We start from the raw sequence: 20,110 nt of genomic DNA on the forward strand, positions 1-20,110 counted from the left end.
AGTTTCCATATTTTTGTGTATTATTTTGCAGTTCAAACCATCAAAAAGTCCCCAGATTCCAATAATGATTCATTGGTGGTCACCATCTAACAGTAATAATTAAGTGGGGGGTCCACAGAAGTCAAAAGCTTAAGAACCACTGCACTAGGCTATCAGCTGTGTTGTTCAAATAATGACTTTTAAGAGATTATGTGTGTCATCTCTGAGGGACTTTCAGTGGTGCATGAGATGGCTGCAACCTAGTTAGCTCCGCAGTTCTCGCTTCCATTTGATGGACGACGAGTTCGAGGATTTATAACTCAAATCCCTCATCAATTTCTCGCCTTAACAGAAGCTTTGAAGCCAGATAAGGTGACACTTGCGCTGTTGGCAGGAAAAGCAATCAATAGACATTTCAGTTTTTTGACAGCAGCTGTCAGACACACTGCTGAGGGATGAATTACTGTGTCCGCTTAAAACTTTCCCAAGAAGGGAGCACATGAAATATGCTACAGTATGCGATTTTGTAAAAAAACAAACAAACAAAACACAGCATATGAATATCATCACATAGCACATAATCAGCCCTGGGAAAAATATAAACTTCAAAGTCATTTTCTTTAACACCTTATAAGTAAAATGCGCTTTTATTCATTGAGTTGAAAGGCTGTTTGCTCTTCATTGAAAGCTTTAAAAAAAAGGCCCCTTAAACAATTTCTCTTAAACTTGTTTGATCACACAATACACGTGTCAAGGCAATCAAAATATATTTTTCCTCCAATGCCCTGTACAGACCGAGCAGTAGTAGTGTCTGCTGAGCTTGGCATTGAACCGTCCAGGTCTGTGGAGCAGAGTAGGTTGGTGTTGGGGACACACACCTGTATATTCATTAACCCTACATAGGTCCTCCACTTCCCAGTCAATACAATATGAGGCGGTCCCGCCTCCCGACAGGCACTCTAAACCACTGGTATTTATTTTATTTTCATAGAATAAAGGCCCCTCCCACCCGCCTCCATGCCTGCTAGTAACAAGATCAGACACAACAGAAGAGGGGCGGAGGGAAGGGACATAACGGGGACGAGGAGGACCTTAATCGGGGTAATGAAGATTATTGTTAAGTAATGGGACATTACTTCTCATTTCTTTTGTTGGGATGCAACATCTCTTCCTGCCCATTTGCTGTTGGGAGTATTTTTCATATTTTTCTGGAGTGAAACAGCCTGGTCCTGACTTTCACAGTCACATGGGAGCAATGGATTTCATGAATTTACACTAGCGGGGCGAATTACTCAAGAAACACAAATCCCCAAATGAACCATAACTTGGGGTAATAGTAACATCTTTTATTTAGAGCATTCAGAAAGGGCATGGGTACCGTCGGCATACACAGAGTAATGCTGTGGCTGCTGATAATGTCCTCTCAAGGAGTCATGTTGTAGGTAAATAAGAGTGGAGATATGGAGGGTCCCAGGGGCACACCACAGTCCCTCCTAGTTCTTTTTGAGAGGAAATGACGAGTTCCACCTGCTGGGAGAGGTTTGACATAACTCACTCCTGAGTTGGCCCCATTATCCATGGAGGACTCCAGTCTAGAGGTTAGGATGTTGTTATGCGCATCAGGTCGACCTAGATCCTGCCCAGTTCTCACTGTTTCACAGGAAGTATTGATATGACATTTAGAAGACACATCTAGGCTATTATGTCCGCCACTGGTGGACACATATTGAGCTTTGCATCAGTTGCTGGAGGCCACGTTTTGGGGATTGTTTGCAGTTCTTAGGGCCACATCTCCAGTATGGTGTCCAGTTCTTGAAGCCACCTATAATAATAATAATCCACATTTGTAAAGCGTGAACAATCACCCGTAAGGGTCTCTAGGCGCTGGGGGCCGTCGGGAAAATTAGGCAAGCTATTGCCCAGAGTCACATGGTGCTGGGCTAATCTGCCGCCGGGGATCGAACCATGATCCCCAGAGTCAGTCGGCCTGGCCGCGGTGCCACACCTATGGTGTATTGTTTCAGCTTCTGGGGACATATGTTGCATTTACTGTGCAGTCTGGTATCTCTTTTAGCCCTTTTGTTTTCCGCTGTGGAATCAATCACTGGACTGTTGTGTCCAATTGTAGTGGCCTTCTCTAGAGCATTGTGCCTATTTTTGGACCTGACATCTACTTGTAGCCATTTCTAAAGACCGCATGGGCAATATTCTGTCTGGTTGTACAGATCTGATCTGGAGTGTTGTGGCCCCTACTGGAGGCCATTACTGCCAGCAAGATAGCTCATTGAATATAATGCGGCACCGACATTGTCTCTAATATGCAGGTCACAATTCCCGTCTAAACTATATTCCAAGCTTCCAGGGTTGATAAACTGTGGACCATTACTCTAGGTATCAATACACCTAATATTGCAGAGGTGTGGCATGAAGCACTAACTTGTTTTTCATGCAGCAATGCATACTACAGGGCAGACGCGCAGTATCTTGTGTTATATAAAGCCAGATCTTAATAATGAGTTTTAGCACTTTATTCCACACATTTTAAGTGCTGTAAACAACAGATGTTACTCTTATCCAATGTAATGGTACTGAATTTACCAATTACAGAAGGTTGAGCCACGTTGAAACTTGTGACCTGCAGATCTCAGCACAGCCCACTGGTAAGTGTTCACCTCAATCAATCAATCAAGTAACTTGTAAAGCGCTCTACATACCCGGGCAGGTTTCAAGGCGCTGGGGGGAGGCTGTTACTGTTCGAAGAGCCAGGTCTTGAGTTGTCTCCTGAAGGTCAGCACGGTTTGGCGTAGGTGGAGGGGGAGGGTGTTGCAGGTCTTGGCGGCACGGTGGGAGAAGGATCTGCCTCCGGAAGTAGTTCTCCGGATGCGTGGGACCGTGGCCAGGGCGTGGTCAGCGGAGCGGAGTTTTCTGTTGGGTACGTAGAAGGAGAGTCGGCTGTTGAGATAGGCTGGGCCGGTTTTGTGGAGTGCCTTGTGTGCGTGGATCAGGAGCTTGAAGGAGATTCTTTTGTCGACGGGGAGCCAGTGCAGGTTTTCAGGTGGGGGGTGATGTGGTCGCGGCGCAGGACGTCGAGGATCAGGCGTGCAGAGGCATTCTGGATTCTCTGTAGTCTGCTGATGAGCTTGGACGAGGATCCGGCGTAGAGGGCGTTTCCGTAGTCGAGCCTGCTGCTGACCAGGGCCTGGGTGACTGTTTTCCTCGTGTTTGAAAAGGTTGGTGGAGTGGTGCACCGCTTATTGCAACGTCAATGACAGTCAAAGAATCAAATAGGCCTTCGTAGGTGAAAAGTCCCGTTTATTTTCAAAGACAAAGATAAGCCAGCCAACGCGTTTCGCTCAAGAAATGAACTTCTTCAGGGCTGTAATTTACAATGAAAACACATAAATAGTGTGCACTCAATAAATACCTATGTACACATCTAAAGGTGCGTACAAAATGGTGACACAGAAGTGAGTACGGAAACAGTAAAAATAATCCGAAATGGGAAGATAAAGTGTTGGAAAGGGGAAGAAGTGTTTGTCGGGATCCATCTGAAGATCTTGCGGAGCATGCGGAGGGTGTTGAAACAGGTGGAGGAGACTGCGTTGACTTGTTTGGTCATGAGAGTTTCGAGTCGAGGATGACTCCCAGGTTGCGTCCGTGGTCGGTCCTGATGAGGTGGAGGTGGTTGCGGATGGCTCTTTGTAGGCAGTGTGGCTTTCTGGAGCAGGCGGCGATCCGATTACACAATAAAGAAATACGGGGGCACAAGCAGAGCGGTGATCAGGTTACACAATACAGAAATACAGGGGCAGAAGCAGAGCGGCGAGCGGGATACAGAAAGCAAAGTACAAGGGGCACAAAGCGAAGCGGCGAGCGGGATACAGAAAGCAAACTACAGGGGGCACTAGCGGAGCGCCGAGCGGGGGGCAGGGGCCACAGAGCAAAGTGGCGATCAGGGTATAAAATACAGGGGGCGCACAGCAGAGCGGCGAGCGGGGGCAGGGGGCACGGGCAGATTCAGGAACAGAGCAACGGCAGCAAAAGGAAACAGAGCAAAACGAACAGTGAACAACGAACCTAAGGGCCACCACTGGCCACCAGGGATGAGGCGCAGGTGGAGGCCTGCGGGTGGAGGAGGGCCTCGATTTCACCAGCGGTGGCAGCAGCAGCGGTCAGTGAGCAGCGGCAGCGGGGGTGCAGGCGGAGCTGCAGCGGACGGGGGAGCGACCTACCAGGAGGTCAAGGGTCGCTCTCCTCACCACGCAGCGGCCGCCATATATGGGGAGATGGGGAGGGAGGAGCAGCTGGGAGGCGGGAGGCGAGGGACGGGTGTGGCGAATGGGCGCAGAGGGAGCGGGGCCGCAGGGGAGGCAGCATCGGGGACGGAGGACGGGAGACCGGCGCGGGGCACCGAGGAGCGAAAGGAGAACAAAAGCAAGGGGCACAGAGCAGGCGGCGATCCGATTACACAATATAGAAATACGGGGGCACAAGCAGAGCGGTGATCAGGTTACACAATACAGAAATACAGGGGCAGAAGCAGAGCGGCGAGCGTGAAACAGAAAGCAAAGTACAAGGGGCACAAAGCGGAGCGGCGAGTGGGATACAGAAAGTAAACTACAGTGGGCACAAGCGGAGCGGCGAGCGGGGGCAGGGGGCACAGAGCAAAGCGGCGATCATGGTATAAAATACAGGGGGCACACAGCAGAGCGGCGAGCGGGGGCAGGGGGCACGGACAGATTCAGGAACAGAGCAACGGCAGCAAAAGGAAACAGAGCAAAACGAACAGTGAACAACAAACCTAAGGGCCACCACTGGCCACCAGAGATGAGGCGCAGGTGGAGGCCTGCGGGTGGAGGAGGGCCTCGATTTCACCAGCGGTGGCAGCAGCAGCGGTCAGTGAGCAGCGGCAGCGGGGGTGCAGGCGGAGCTGCAGCGGAGGGGGGAGCGACCTACCAGGAGGTCAAGGGTCCTCACTGCCAATTACATCGAGTATGTTGTTTCCAGGAACGGGCTTTTCTGTTTATACCTCCACTTATCTGGCGTATTTTATTTGGGTCTGGTGATTGTCTTACCAGGCATAGAGGGCTCTTCAGTTTCTCCCGTCAGAGTCTAGTAAATATTTCTGTAAGCATTTTCTGGCATATTTTATTTGGTTCTGGTGGTCGCATTTGCCTTTTTTTGTCCACTTCTTCAGGACACATCTGTAGTTTTATGTGCCCTGGAGGCCTCATCTGGAGTAGAGTATCCTATTTGGAAAGCATAATTTGGAGTGTTATGACTAGTTCTGGAGGCCACCTCTATTATATTGTGTTCAGACCTGGGGGACCCAGCTTGCATGCTGATGCAAGTTGTGCTCAACCTAAGGCTTTATGAACATGTAAACTCCACTTTTATCACTGAGCCCTAACCAGGCTCCTATTACTAAGTAAGGGTCGTAGATCAATCCGAGCAAAGGACATGAACTTGGCTTTTCTCATGGTTGGGCAAGTGAAACCCTCTGGTTTTAACCTCGTGGGTAGCGAAGAAGCAAAAGTAGCACGAGAAAATCAAATAACTGTTTGATTTAACTCTCTCAAATGACTTTCCTCATAAGTACTGCAATTGTTATGTTATGACAAGACTATTTGTAGTGCACATCGCACCCAGGATCATATTCAGATGCTACATAAGGAGGGGACTGAGCTGGCCGAATCTTAAGTCTATGTAAAGAGCCATGTCTTCAGTTTCTTACAAAATTCAAGGCCTGAGGATGCAGCTCTAATGTGCAGAGGGAGGTTGTTCCAGGCCTGAGAAGGTGAGGCCACCGGCTCTGCGTATGCAGGGGATGTGAGCAAGCAGGAAGCTTGTTGATCATAGATTTTTTTTGTCGGGTGTGGAAACTGATGCAGCTGTTGAGGTAAGAGGGACCTAGACTGTGCAAGGGTTTTTACATGTGGTTGAGGTGCTTGAAGAGCTCACATTTGTAGACCGGGAGCCAGTGGAGCTGTTTGATGTGTGAGGTGATGTGTGTAGGGGGTGGGAGCCTGATGGTGAGTCTGACTGCTGCATTTTATATGACCTGATGTCTTCTGGTCAGTTTGGCAGTGATGCCAACATAGAGTTTGTTGTCATAGCCCAGTTTGCTGGCGATAAGGGCCTGGCTGACAGTTCTGCATATGTTGATTGGGAACCTTTGAAGATTTTTTGAGGCACTTTAGAATAAAAAAAACAGGAAGAGGCAACTGTGTTGACTTGGCCGGCATCGAGAGTTAGTTGTTCACCACTACCTCCAAGTTCTTGGCTTGATTGGCCATGCAGGGTGTTGGTCCGAGATCTGCTGGCCACAATGTAGAGTTCCACAGGGAAGTCTTCTTGCCAAAAAGTACCACTTCTGCTTTGTCTGTGTTGAGGTTCATACAGTTGGTATTCATCCAGCTGCTGACTTTGGACATGCATGAGGTGAAGTTGGTCCGGTTGTTGGATGTTTGATTGGAGAGAGAAAGGAAGAGCTGGGTGTCGTCAGCATAGGATGATGTTGATGAGCACTGCTATGTAAGATGCTGAGAGATGATCCTTGGGGTACTCCGCAGATGAGGTTGGTAGCAGCCGAGGTGTAGGGGGCCAGGCTGAGCAACTGGATGTGTCCGATGAGGAAGGAGTAGATCCAGCAGAGAGCGGATATGCCACTTTCATAGATGCTTTGAATAAGTTTGGGGTGGAAGACGGTGTAGAAGGTGGCAGATAGGTCGAGTGGAATGGGAGCTGCAGTGTCTCCTCTGTGCATGACCTGTCGGATTTTGTCTGTGGCGTATTCATAATTAATCATGTTTCCTTTAAGTCCAAAGAAATTGGAGGGAGTGAGACATTGGCAGTTCAGAGGAGGCAGCTGAGACAGTAGCCAGCCAGCCAGCTTCCACTTCCCAGTGCGAGCTGCAAGGCTTTGCTTATGGCAGGACACTGATGTAATTCCAGTGCTTCTTGGAGCATGGAGAAACAAGTGTGGGTTTCTACAGGGTATAAAGCGATTCTTGCCCATTATAGGGACAGGACCAAGCTCATGTTTTTATAATCCCGACCTTCAGCAGCAGGAAGAACATCTGCGCTGGAAGAGGGTTAAGGAAGGAGTGTTCAGAATGCCACCTCAAGATATTGAGGTCCATCATTCTCTATATTTTGTTCCTGTTATATTATAAATACTCAAATCTCATGGACACCAATCAGAGGAAATGTGCCTTTTACAGTACTGTTGCACCTTTATTAATCCTAGGTCTGAAGATCTGGGTGATAAAATAGGGATGATAAGGCTATTTTTTCATTTCTTTGGATTAGAGAAAACAGCATCCTGATCTGGGGGATAATCATAGCCCCATGGCTAGCAATGTTTTCTCATATGTACTCCACTCTGCCCAAGCTTCCAGTCTTGAGTCTCAGACTGCATGGCATAAGTAGTGAACGTAACAGAGGTACGTGAATTAGCCCTACATGACAGGAACTGCAGGTATAAGGCAACAAAGCTTGAAGGACAACTCTGAAGAAGGAGCATGGTGGTGTCATGTGCTTCTCATCCCACACCTTCAGGCTACTCACGTACCATAACATGCAAATGAGCCAAATTCCACCAATAGCTAAAGGAAGCGGCTCATATAAGAATTTCCCAAGCATTACCCGAAGCCTCTGTACTAACCTCATTCCACTGTATGTGAGGTGGCTAGCATAGAGTATGTGACATTTTTTCATGATTTCTCAATTTTGTTATAATGCCAACTCTCATTTTATTCAGCGTGCTTCAGAGTTTTACTGTCATTTCTTATCCGTGGACTTGTACTCACCAGCTTTAAAGTCATGTTGGGTTCCCCTCTGCTTAGTTTCAAGCTCTAGCTGGTACCATGCTGGACCATTGCAAAGTGTGGTCACACTGGTCGGACCTGGTGTCCCACACTTCAAAGAAGAAACTAATGAAGACTCCTTGCCCCAGACCATATAGTGGACCCACTTTCACCCAAACTTTCTGTATTCCAGGCCAACTGTGTTCTCTTAGTGATGCACTCCAGTTCCAAATTAGGATGGATTGTTATGGGTTTTGCTGTCTGTTGCATCGGTGTGCAGACTGTGGATGGGGTGAAAGTGTACCCTTATTTTCATCATCTTGCCCAGAGTCTGCTTTTTTACACCCACATCTCTATCACCCTTCTTTAACCTTTTTCCTCGCCCCACATTGAACTGACCTTTTCGGATTGCCAGGGACCTCTGGTGGTATTGTGTTATGGCAGCTACTAAACACCAAGATACACCGTTCTGGGGCTTTTGTCAATTGTATGATCCCATTTTTATCTACCCACAAGGCATTATATGCCCAGGATATAAATAAAAACATGACTTGTATGTAAAGTTGTATCCTGGCTTTGAGGAGCTGCTTGTTAGGGAGTTTTATGGTGTGGTCTGGATTGAAGAACAATGCAGTCCTTAACTTTTGTCTTTGTACTTCTAAGTGTCACATGAACTCCCTGCTGTAGCAGCAGTACCCGGTGCTTTGCATGATGTGCTGTAACCTTGCAAAGAATATGGGTGCGAAGAGGTTACAACAGACAGAAACGCTACGTTCACTTCACTTCAGATAGTATTGGTCCAATGGGTTTCTCTAGTTAGCCTGATATTGATTACAGACTCAGACAGGACCACAGGATCACCGTTATAAGCCAGGTCTAAAGTATAACATTAGGTGAGTTCGACTTCACAAACTTGCCCACTATTGTTCATGAACTCCAAGTAATCAGATGCCACTGCTAGATTAGAATACATAAATGTATTCCCCTCTGCTCTCACTCGCAGTCTAGCTGGGTAGAGAAGTGTCCAGGCCCGAGATAGCCTTGATCACCAGCTTCGGCTTTCTGGAGTAACACAGGTTCACAATTACATTCCTACTTATTTGTCTCTGCCACAGGCACCTCTCTTTGGGATTCAAGACACTCCTGCAATATTCACAGATAGCTTCCTGCACCTATTGCAAAATAAAGTGTTTCTCCTCACTCGCTGTTGGATGAGTTGCCACTCCCAAAATTTGAATCTTTGTTGCCTTAGCCTCATTCTCTAAGTCAGGTAATCGAGGTATACGTCCAATCTTCACATTTCTGAACTCCTTGGGTATAGCTTAGGAGTCTTTTAGACCCTAGTGGATGGTCCACTGGTCTGCCAGAGGGGGGAGGCCAAGATCTCTGCCACCTTGGCCGAGGGCAGTATGCCTCATTGGCTCAGCCACCTTGGCCGAGGGCAGTATGCCTCATTGGCTCTGCCACCATGGCCGTGAACAGAATGCCTTATTTGAAGATTTTCTTGTTTGCTTTGAGAGGATCTCTGTGCTAAGAAGGAAGCTGCCCTGCCCTGACACAGAAGTTTATTTTCACCACACAAAAACGAATGTCCCCATGTGTGTGGAGTTTTCTCCCTGTGCGTTAGGGTTATGCTGAAATTTTCCTTTCCATGTCAGCAATGCTGCAAGTGCAGCAGTCTTTGAGAGGAGGACTATATGGACAAAGGTACTTGCAGTCTAATGTTACAGAGCATGCACCTTTAAGAAAAGACAATGTTTACAACTGAGCTGCTGCTCGGCAATAACCAAGTTAAAGAACGACATTTATAACAAATTTTTTAACTCCCTCTCTGGAATTAATATCTTGTCTGGTGGACTGAGTACCTGCTATTCACAATGTCTTCATCCTCTGTTTGACTCAGCGTTTTCTTGAACTTTCAGCGTCTCTCTTTCCAGCGTTCTTGTACAGGATGGGACTGGCCTAAAGAGCAATCAGGGAGTGCTAGAAGGATATCTCTGACAGGCCAGTGTGGTGTGCTGCAAAACTTATTGTTTACAATTCAGTGGGCTTACAACCCGCCCACAGAATAAACCATTAGCTATTTTCATTGTCACTCTCATTTGCAATCTTTCGATGCGCAGTACCCGTTTGCTTCCCTTGCTTTCTTGTGTTGGATCCTCCCTGGAGGATGGATCTCGCACATTATTTTTATTTCACAAGCGTTTCGTATTATTTGGATGTGCAATGTGTATTCCAACTCTGAACACAGGCATACAGCTTCTCATTTATTTATTGAACATTTTGTTTTATTGAAGTTGAAGCATGTAGAGCATGATACACAGCTTTTCGCCTGCAACCAACGGCCGGCAGCATAGGATAAGCATAGCATAATTGACACAGCCATTCGCCTACAACCCAAAGGCAGCGTTTGACAAGCGATTTTGAAATCAGAAAGAAGACAAATTAATTCTCATTTATTTAAAAAAAAAAAGAAGAGTGTATTTTTCCCAAGAATTCATATTTTAAAAAAATGAAATTCAAGTTTAATTGAATTCAACTTTACGAAATACAGCACATGGTGCAGAATCATCAAAAAATGACATTGTAACTGAGATCCTCGAATTTCTCATTCCAAAGCCGATATTTCTCAACTTCAATCATAAGGAGGCAGGCATATGGGGGAGCAAGACGAGTGCCCATCGCAGTCCCTTGTTGTTGTAGATATATATTGTCATTGAATATAAAAAAGCTGTTGGTCAGGCAGAACTCAAGCATATCAATAATCATCAGATTCCTCTCCAGGAAAATGGACTGATTTTGTGGCCAATGCTTTTTGATTGCTTCTAATCCAGCTTGATGTTTGTTCTATGTATATACAGTGGCAACGTCTACAGTGGCCAATATGTAGTCTGGTAGCCAGTCTATATAATCCAACTTCTGAAGTACATCCTTTGTGTCTCAACTGTTAGAGGATAGATTTTCCATAAATGGTTTCATCTGAAGGACTGAATTATATGAACATATGAGGTAACTTTTAACTGTAAATTTGATAATTGAATAAGTATTTTTAGGGTACTAATTTAAACTATACTTGAATATTTCACTCAAGTGGAATATGAGATGCTAAAGGAGTAAAACAGCAATAAATACAGAAATCATTGAACTCCAGAATAACACCCAATGTCCATTATAACCTTTAGCGTTCCAGAGCACAATAAATTGGAGCTGTTAATAATATATAGTGTTTAATGTGAGCACACATGGCACCTTTGAATATAAAACTAGATATCACACTTACACGATAGTCTCACATTCACTTAAGATAAATTCTATCTAAAGGCACGCATGCTGTGTGCATAGCTGGATTCCAGTGTTTTCACACTTAGTGGGTCATTAAATACAACTTCACAATAAATAGACATTTTATGTTATAACTATTCTCTGTAATACCACAGGCTTGAAAACCACATGGGAGTGAAAAACGTGTTGGCTGACATCCAGATAAGTGGAAGGCTGTAAGTTTACTTCAGAAATAAATATATTTGAATTACCATGAGGCTGTAAAGGAATCGCTACTAAAATACTTGGGAAACAAATAGATAAGACACGGTCTTGGATACACCACAAAAAGAATTTCAATAACAAATGCTGAAAACTCTATATGATGCATCTCATGATGACCTTGGTAAATAATCAACAATAAAAGCATTTTTATGAAAAATGGCACAATATGTCAATTTCATATGCTGAATGATTCTGCTATGTGCTGTATTCCGTAACTGTGTACCTTGGATTGAATTCAACTTATATTTCATTATTCTATAGGTATTCTTTGGAATAATACACTCAACGTTCTTTTAAATAACTTTGCTATTCAAAGAGTTAAAGTTGGCCTGACCCTAAAGAGTGTACTAATTTCTCCTTAAGACACATTAAGAAGGATATTAAGAGGCAGGCCAGAGAGTGTCAGGCCTAAATACTGTTTTGATTGGCTTCATATTTATGTTGCCATAACCCTATCTGACGTCTCAATTAACGCTTTAGTTATTTACACCTTCAACTGTACTACTCTACACCACTCTACACTACTCCACTATATGTCACTCCACTCTACGCCACTCTATACCACTCCACTTATCTCCACTCTACTCTACACCACTCCACTCAATGTCACTCCACTCTCCGCCACTCCACAGTACTGTACACCACTCCACTCTACACTACGCCCCTCCACTCTACTCAACTCCCCTCTACCCTATGACACTCTATTCTATGCCACTCTACTCTACTCTGTTCTACTCTGCGCCACTCCAATCTACTCTGGTCCACTCCACGCCACACAATGTCACTCTACAGCACTCTAAGCCACTCTAATCTAAGCCACGGAACTCTACTCTTTGCCACTGTATGCCACTCCCACTCAACTCCACATCACTCTATTGCACACCACTTTCCTTCACTCCACCCCACTCTAATCCACACCGCTCTACACCACGCCCCTCTACGCCACTCTACTCTGTGCCATCTACTTCACTCTATACCACTCTACTCCACCCCACTTACTTACTACTGTACGTCGCTCTACTCTACACCATCCCACTCCACTCCACACAATATCTCTCTATGGCACTCTGTTATCAGTAACCCCATAGACCCCATTCCGGAAATATTTGAATACAACACTGTCCAATTAGGTATCATTTGAAACAATATTTAGTATTTTTCACAATACCTCATTAACATTTTATATGCTGCCAGAAGGATCAGGAAGAAGAAAAAGTATAATGTACAATATGACCAAATTAATACACTTATCCAAAGAAAGGTTTGTATAAAGAGTTCGAAGAAATATTGGGACAGTAAATCCTTCATTCTGGAATCTGCACCCTGCAATTGGGCCTTTCCTCCATTCCATAGTTTTTATTATGATCACCTTTTTGTCTTTTGCGCCATTTTGCATGAACATTTTCAGCACCGTGTGTGTACATCACACTGAGCACTTATTCTACTGATTTTAATACATTTGTTACCTCTGATTATAAATGATTTAAATAACTTTTGTTCATATAAGTGGATTAATTTAATAATTATGATAGGGTATTGTGAAAAATACTGAATATGGTTTCAAATAATACCTAATTGGACAGTGTTGTGTCCAAACACTATAAGGCTGTCTACGCCACTCCATTCTGCTCCAGTCTACTCTACGCCACTCCAATCTATGTCACTCCACTCTACTCTACTCCAATCAGTCCACGCTACGCTACAACAGTACATTCTACTCTATGCCACACCACCTCACACTACACTATGCCACTTTACTCTGTCATTCTACTCTGTCACGCCACTCTATGCCACCCTACTCTACGCCACTCTACTCCATGCCATTCCACTCTAAGCCACTCCACTCTACCCTACACCATTCTATGCCTCTCTACGCCACTCAACTTTATGCCACTCTACTCCACTCTACTCTACTCCACTCCATCACACTCAATGCCATGCCACGATATTCTATGCCACTTTACTCTACGCCACTCCACTCAATGCCAGTCAACTCAATGCCACTCCACTCTACACCACTTTATTGTACACAACCCTACTCCACTGCATGACACTCCACTCTACATCACTCCACTCTACTATATGCCACCCTACTATACTCTGCGACACTCCACTTCACTCTACAACACTCCAATATGTGCCACTCTATGCCACTCCACTTTACTCTATAACACTGTATTCCACTCCATCACACCCACTCTACTCTACGAAACTCTGCTCTAAGCCACTCCACCCTACACCACTCCACTACACTCTATGCCACTCTACTCTTGCCATCCCACTCTACCATATGCTACTCCATGCTACTCCATTCCACTGTATGCCATTATACACAATGCGACTCTATGGCACTCCATGCCACTCAAGTCGCCACCTCTCTACTTCATGACACTCTAAACCCACTCTCCTCCACACCACTTTACTTCACGCCATCCTACTCTATGCCACTACACTCTACTATACGCCACTCCACTCAATGCCACTACACTCTACTGTATGTGACTCCACCCCACACAATGCCATGCTACAGCACTCTACCCCACTCTACTGCACGCCACTCTACTCTATACCACTCCACTTTTGCCAGTCCACTTCATGCCACAGTACACTACTGTATTCCATGAAACATTACTCCAGTCCACCCCACTCTGCCACTCTAACCACTTTTTGCCCCTCCACTTTATTCCACTCTATGCCACTCCACTATGTGAAGTTCGGCAACACACCACTTTACTTAACTCCACCTCACTCTACGCCACTCTACTCTATGCTACTCCATTCTACTCTAGGCCACTTCACTTGACACCACTCCACACCACCCCACTCTATGTCAATCAACTTCAAACCACACTATGCCACTCTAGTCCACACCACCTTGCTCCACTCCACCTCACGCTATGCCACTCTACTCTACTCAATGCCATTCCACTCTACTGGGTGCCACTCAACTCTACTCTACACCATCCACTCTAATCTATGCGACGCCACTTTATTCCACTCTACTGCAGTCTCCTCTATGCTACATTACTCTATGCCACTTCACTGTACTCTACCTTGCTCCACTCTGCACCACTCCACTCTATGTCACGCTACACCACTCTACTATATGCCACACCATTCTATTCCACCCTATGCCACTCCACATCTCTCTGCTTAATGCCACTCTGCTTTACTCTCTGCCATTCTACACCCTAAGCTACTCCACTCCATAATGCACCATTCCACGCCACTCCACTCTATGCCACTCCACTCTATGCTACTCCTCTCTACTCTTCTCCACTCTACTCTAGCCACTCTACTCTATGCCACTCTACACTACTCCACCTGCGCCACTACCCTTTACTCTACACCTCTTCATTCCATACGATGCCACTCTATGCTATTCTGCACCACTCCACTCTATTCCACTCTACTCTACACCACTCCACTTCAATCTACATCACTCTACTCTATGCCACTCCACTTCCTGACACTCTATGGCACTCTACTCTATGCCATTCTTCTCCACACCACTTTACTCCACACCACTCAACTCCACACAATGCCACTCTATGCCACTCCACTCTACACAACTCTATGCCACTCCACTCTATTCTACTCCAGTCATCACCAGTCTACTTGACGCCACACTAGACTCTCAACTCCATGCCACTTTACTTCAGTAAACCCCACTCTATGCCACTCAACCCTACCGAATGCAACTCCACTCTACTGTATGCCGCTCCAGTCTACTCTACACTACTCCACTCTATGCCAGTCCACTCTACTCCATGCCACTCCACGCATTCCACTCTATGCCACTCCACTCTACTCTGCTCCACTCCATTCTACGCCACTCCACTCTATTCTGTGCCACTCCACTCTATGCCACTCTACTGTTGGCCACTCCACTCTACTCTATACCACTCCAACCTACTCCACTGTACTCTACACCACTCCATTGTACACTGCGCTACTCTACTCTATGCCACTCCACTCCACTTCATGCCACTCAACACCACTATACTCTACACCACTCCACTGTATGCCATTCTACCCCATGCCTCTCTCCTCCACGCCACTTCACTCCACTCCATCCCACTCTATGCCACTCTACTCTACTTCACTGTACTCTAATCCACTCTGCGCCACTCTACTCTATGCTACTCCAGTCAACTCATTGGCACTCTACTTCACTCTACTCCACTCTATGCCACTTCCCTCCACTCTGTGCCACTCTACTTTATCCCACCTCACTCTTCACCACTCTACTGTACGTCAATCAACGCCACTCCACAGCACTCCACTCGCTTCACTTTATGCCACTCTACTCCACTCTACCCTATGCACTGACAATAATAATTAAAGCAAGAGAATAATACATTAATTACGTATTCCCACAAAAGTGCTGTAAGGCATGCTTATTTACAATCAGAACACTATTTAATTGATCTCAAATCACATATAGTTATCTTAGAGGTTCAAAATGGCAGCACAGGTTATCACTCTAACAGTAATTTAAAAATGTACACAATTTGCTGGGAGTGATCTGAGACAGATAGGGCGACTACCCAACTGTACGGCTAGTCTGCTGGTAGGCTGCTTTGTCCGTGTGCCGAGCATTGTTTCACGCATTTAAAAAATAGGTAATTGCGCAGTCACTATTGTTACTGGTTGATTTTAAATTGCTTATACCTCACTTCTTAGCTCTTTCGCCAGTCTGCTGCAGCGTTTTTGTGCCTTTTGGGTGGAGGGAAGTAGAGCTCCTTTCTTACCCACTTCTGGTTGGTTAGCAGGCAAGTGCTGCAGGGGGTAAGGTCCATATATTACAAATGGGTAAGCAGACGTACAGTGGCTAGTCTGCTGGTAAGTTGCTCTGTTCGTGTGCCTAGCAATGTTTGACACATTTTTTAAATAGCTTATTGCACCATCACCATTGTTACTGGCTGATTTTAAATTGCTTTGACCTCATTTCTTGGTGCAGCATTTTTGTGCCGTTCAAGCGGAGGGATATTGAGCTCCTTTCTTACCCATTTCTGGTTGGTTAGCAGATTAGTGCTGTGGGGGAGGGGGGGAACGCCCATATATTACAGATGGGTAAAATATTTGCAGGCAAAGGCAAGCCTGTCTGCGCCCGTCCGCGCCTGGATCTCTCTGAGCACCGGAACAGTGCCCGTATCTTGTCAGAAATATCCTCTATTTTGAGGTATTCCAGGGAGGAACTCATGGCACTCAATTCAGTAGGTGAAATACTCTATGTACTATTCTTGAACCACATCCCAGTCTAGATGCAGTTTACTGTACCTGTTGTCATATGACTCTTACGAATGACACGATTCAAGACAGATATGCTGTGAGCCCCGATCCAGCCCTTCAAGCTGTCTCACACAAGTCCTTTATGTGTACCTTGCTGAGTTGATACATAAATTGTATTTTGCAGAATTTTTAGGGGCACACAAGTCAGATATTACCTTCGTCGTCGAAGCATGGGCAGACCCAAAATCTGGTCCTGACTTGGTTCAGGCAACTCCGGTAGGATATGCGATCCTTAGATATGTTAACGAAAGGGGTGGGTTGGCAATTGTTTTTGGCGATTTATTTTTAGCTTACCAAAAACTACACTTTTAGAGGCCTACTGGTATACTGCCCTCCAGGCATCAGAACCTCCTCTGTCTCTAACTGAAGCCCCAGGCTTGAATCTAGTATTAATTTCTCAGACTTATCTGTGTTTGGTGACTTAACGTTCCACCTTGAGAAGACTGAGGATAAAGACACTGTTTCTATGATTGACACAATGGTTACCTTAGGACTACATCAGATAGTTAACATTCCGACTTACATTGCTGGACAACATTTTCACTAGTAATCCTTTTATTCAGGTAACTGATTCCTTATCATTATTGTGGTCGGATCAGAAAGCCATCATGCTTAAGGTTCGCATCCTTTACCCACCAGCTAGATGTGGTGCTAACCCTCCGGGCAGCAGATGTTGTGTTGGAACAAAATTGACATATCGTTGCTGTCTGACACAAAGCCCAGCCATACCATGGATCTTAATGTAGATCTTCAGAACTATTCTTCCTGGACTGGAGCAGCAAATAATGTGCTTCCTCCTGAAAAAACCTTTACGAATCGGAGAGGAACCCCTTCAGAACCTTGGATCTCTGAAAAGCTTAGAGCTCAGAAACAGTTTTGCAGAAGGATAGAACAGAGGTGGAGAGCTAACTGTGACCCTCAGAATAGAGAGATTTATAGGCAATTCATTGCAGACTATAAATTAATCTTGAAGGAAAAAATGACCTATTTCTCTGATAAAGATTTTACAATCCAAGAACTCTGCTAAAGTGTTATTTCATACAGTACAAAGTCTAGGAAAGATGTCTGTCTACTAATAACAACTGCAGTCAATTCTTCTGCAATACACTTGCTACTTTTTTTCAGTCTCTAACACTTTTTCTTCACTCATCGTTGAGCAAGATTTAAGCTTGGTTAAGTGTACTAAATCAGCCTCCCCCTTAGTTCCTTCTCCACCAATAATTGTACGCCTTGTTATTGTAAGGATCCACCTTACTGTGATTTTTAACAAGATAATTAAATAGGGATTTTTTCCCTCTAGCATGGAAGAATGCTTCCATCCTTCCCTTATTAAAAAAATCCAAGTCTCAATCCACAGGAGCCCAGTAGCAACAGGCCCATTTCTCGGCTACCTTTCCCTTCCAAAATCTTAGAGAAGACTCTGAATACCGAACTTATGTCCTTCATAGATGCTAACAATCATCTGGACTCAACACAATTCGGCATCAGAAGTGCACATTGCACAGAGACTGCTCTGATTGTTGCATCGGAAGAGCTAAGGTCCATCCTAGATGGAGATGGCAAAGCCTCACTGATATTATTAGATCTCTCTGCGGCCTTCGATACAGTCAACCATGACATTTTGATTTCTCACCTCTCTGAGCTTGGAATAAGAGACCTTGCTTTTTACTTGCTGAATGCTTTCCTTTCTGAGAGGGTACAACATGTTGCCATGGAGGAATTTACTTCCAACCAGTTTTGCCTGTCATGTGGGGTGCCGCAGGGCTCCTCATTGAGCCTGACTCTTCAATCTGTACGTCACCCCACTGGTAAGGCTTATCGAATCTTTCGGCTTTTCTGCTGTTTCATACCCTGATGATACTCAAATAGTGTTATCAATTTCCAGTAACCCAGATGAGACAGCATTAAGATTTAATACCTGTATGGGTCAGATTGATAGCTGGATGGAGATTAACTGTTTGAAGCTTGACTCCGGGAAAATGGAGGTCCTTCAGTTAGGTAATTACATCTCTTTTTGGTCACAAAGTTGGTGGCCGCAGGAAATTGGCCCATTATCCAGCCTGAGAGAATAATCTGGAATTGGCTTTGTCTTTGACAATAAATCATTCATGTTTTCTTCATTATGAGAATAATTAGGGAGATTTGTCCTTTTATTCCATTAGATCTTCAGAAGATGGTTGTGACCATATTGGCCTTATCCATATTGGATTATGGCAATGCCCTTTTTCTGAATATTAAAAAAAGACTCCTTTGTAACCTTAAGATAATACAAAATGCATCAACCCGGCTTCTCTTGGGAATTCCTAAATATCACTCTGTATCTCAAGGTCTGGTCAAGCTGCACTGTCTTCCAGTGGAAAAGAAAATTGAATTTGAAGCATTATGTTTAGCTTTTAAGGCATTACATAATGTAGGCCCAGATTATTTACAGGACAGATTTACCTGGTATACTCCGACAGTGAAACTTAGATCATCCGTAACCGAGTCTTTTGTGGCGCCTAGGAGTAAACAATCCTCATGGGGAGGTAGATGTTTCATTCTCGGAACGGCAAAACTGTGGCATTCTCTCCCCATGACTCTTAAGAACAGTCCGGATTTCTTGTCTGTCAGAAAATCACTTAAAACCTGGCTTGTCTGTAACAAGGTTTAGCAGCCCCTCCTCCTAAAGACAGCCGCAGCAACAAGAAGCCTCAGGGCATTTGAGCGCTTTACAAAACCAAAAATCAAATCAAACCTCAATTTACAGCAAATGAACTTGCCTCTATTAATGGAAGAACTTTCATGGACTAATGAGGAGCAGTTGAGTGGTCGCCCTATGTCACTCTACTCGTAACCAATCTATACCACTCCACTCCATGCCACTCCACTCCACTCCAGTCTATCCTACTCCACTCTATGCCACTATCTATGCCACTACATGTCCCTCCACTTTATGCCACCCTCTCCACTCCACTTCACACAATTCTACTCTACAGCACTCAACGCCACTTCACTCTACACCACTCTACTCAATGCCACACTACTCTAAGCCACTTTATGCCACTCACTCTATGCCACTCACTGTACTACACTCTACTCTGCTTCACTTCATTCAATTCTACGTCACTCTATCCCACTCCACTCTACACAACTCTATGCCACTCCAGTCTATACCACTCTACTGTATGCCTCTGTACTCTACTCAATGCCACTCTACTGTACACCACTTTAATGTATGCCACCTCACTCTATGACATTCCACTGTACATCACTCTACACCACTCCACTCTATGCCACTCTACCCTACCCTAGGCCGCTCAACTCTACGCTTCCCCACCCTATGCCACTCTACACCACTCCACCCGACTCTACGCTACTCGACGCCACACTATACCACTCCACTCTACACCACTGTACTCCACTCTCATCTACAACACTCTCCCCTACTCCACTCTGCTCTACACTACGCCACTAACTTTTAGCCATGCTGCTGTACAACATGG

This window comes from Triturus cristatus, chromosome 3_2 (assembly GCF_964204655.1).
Source record: "Triturus cristatus chromosome 3_2, aTriCri1.1, whole genome shotgun sequence".
Taxonomy (NCBI): domain Eukaryota; kingdom Metazoa; phylum Chordata; class Amphibia; order Caudata; family Salamandridae; genus Triturus; species Triturus cristatus.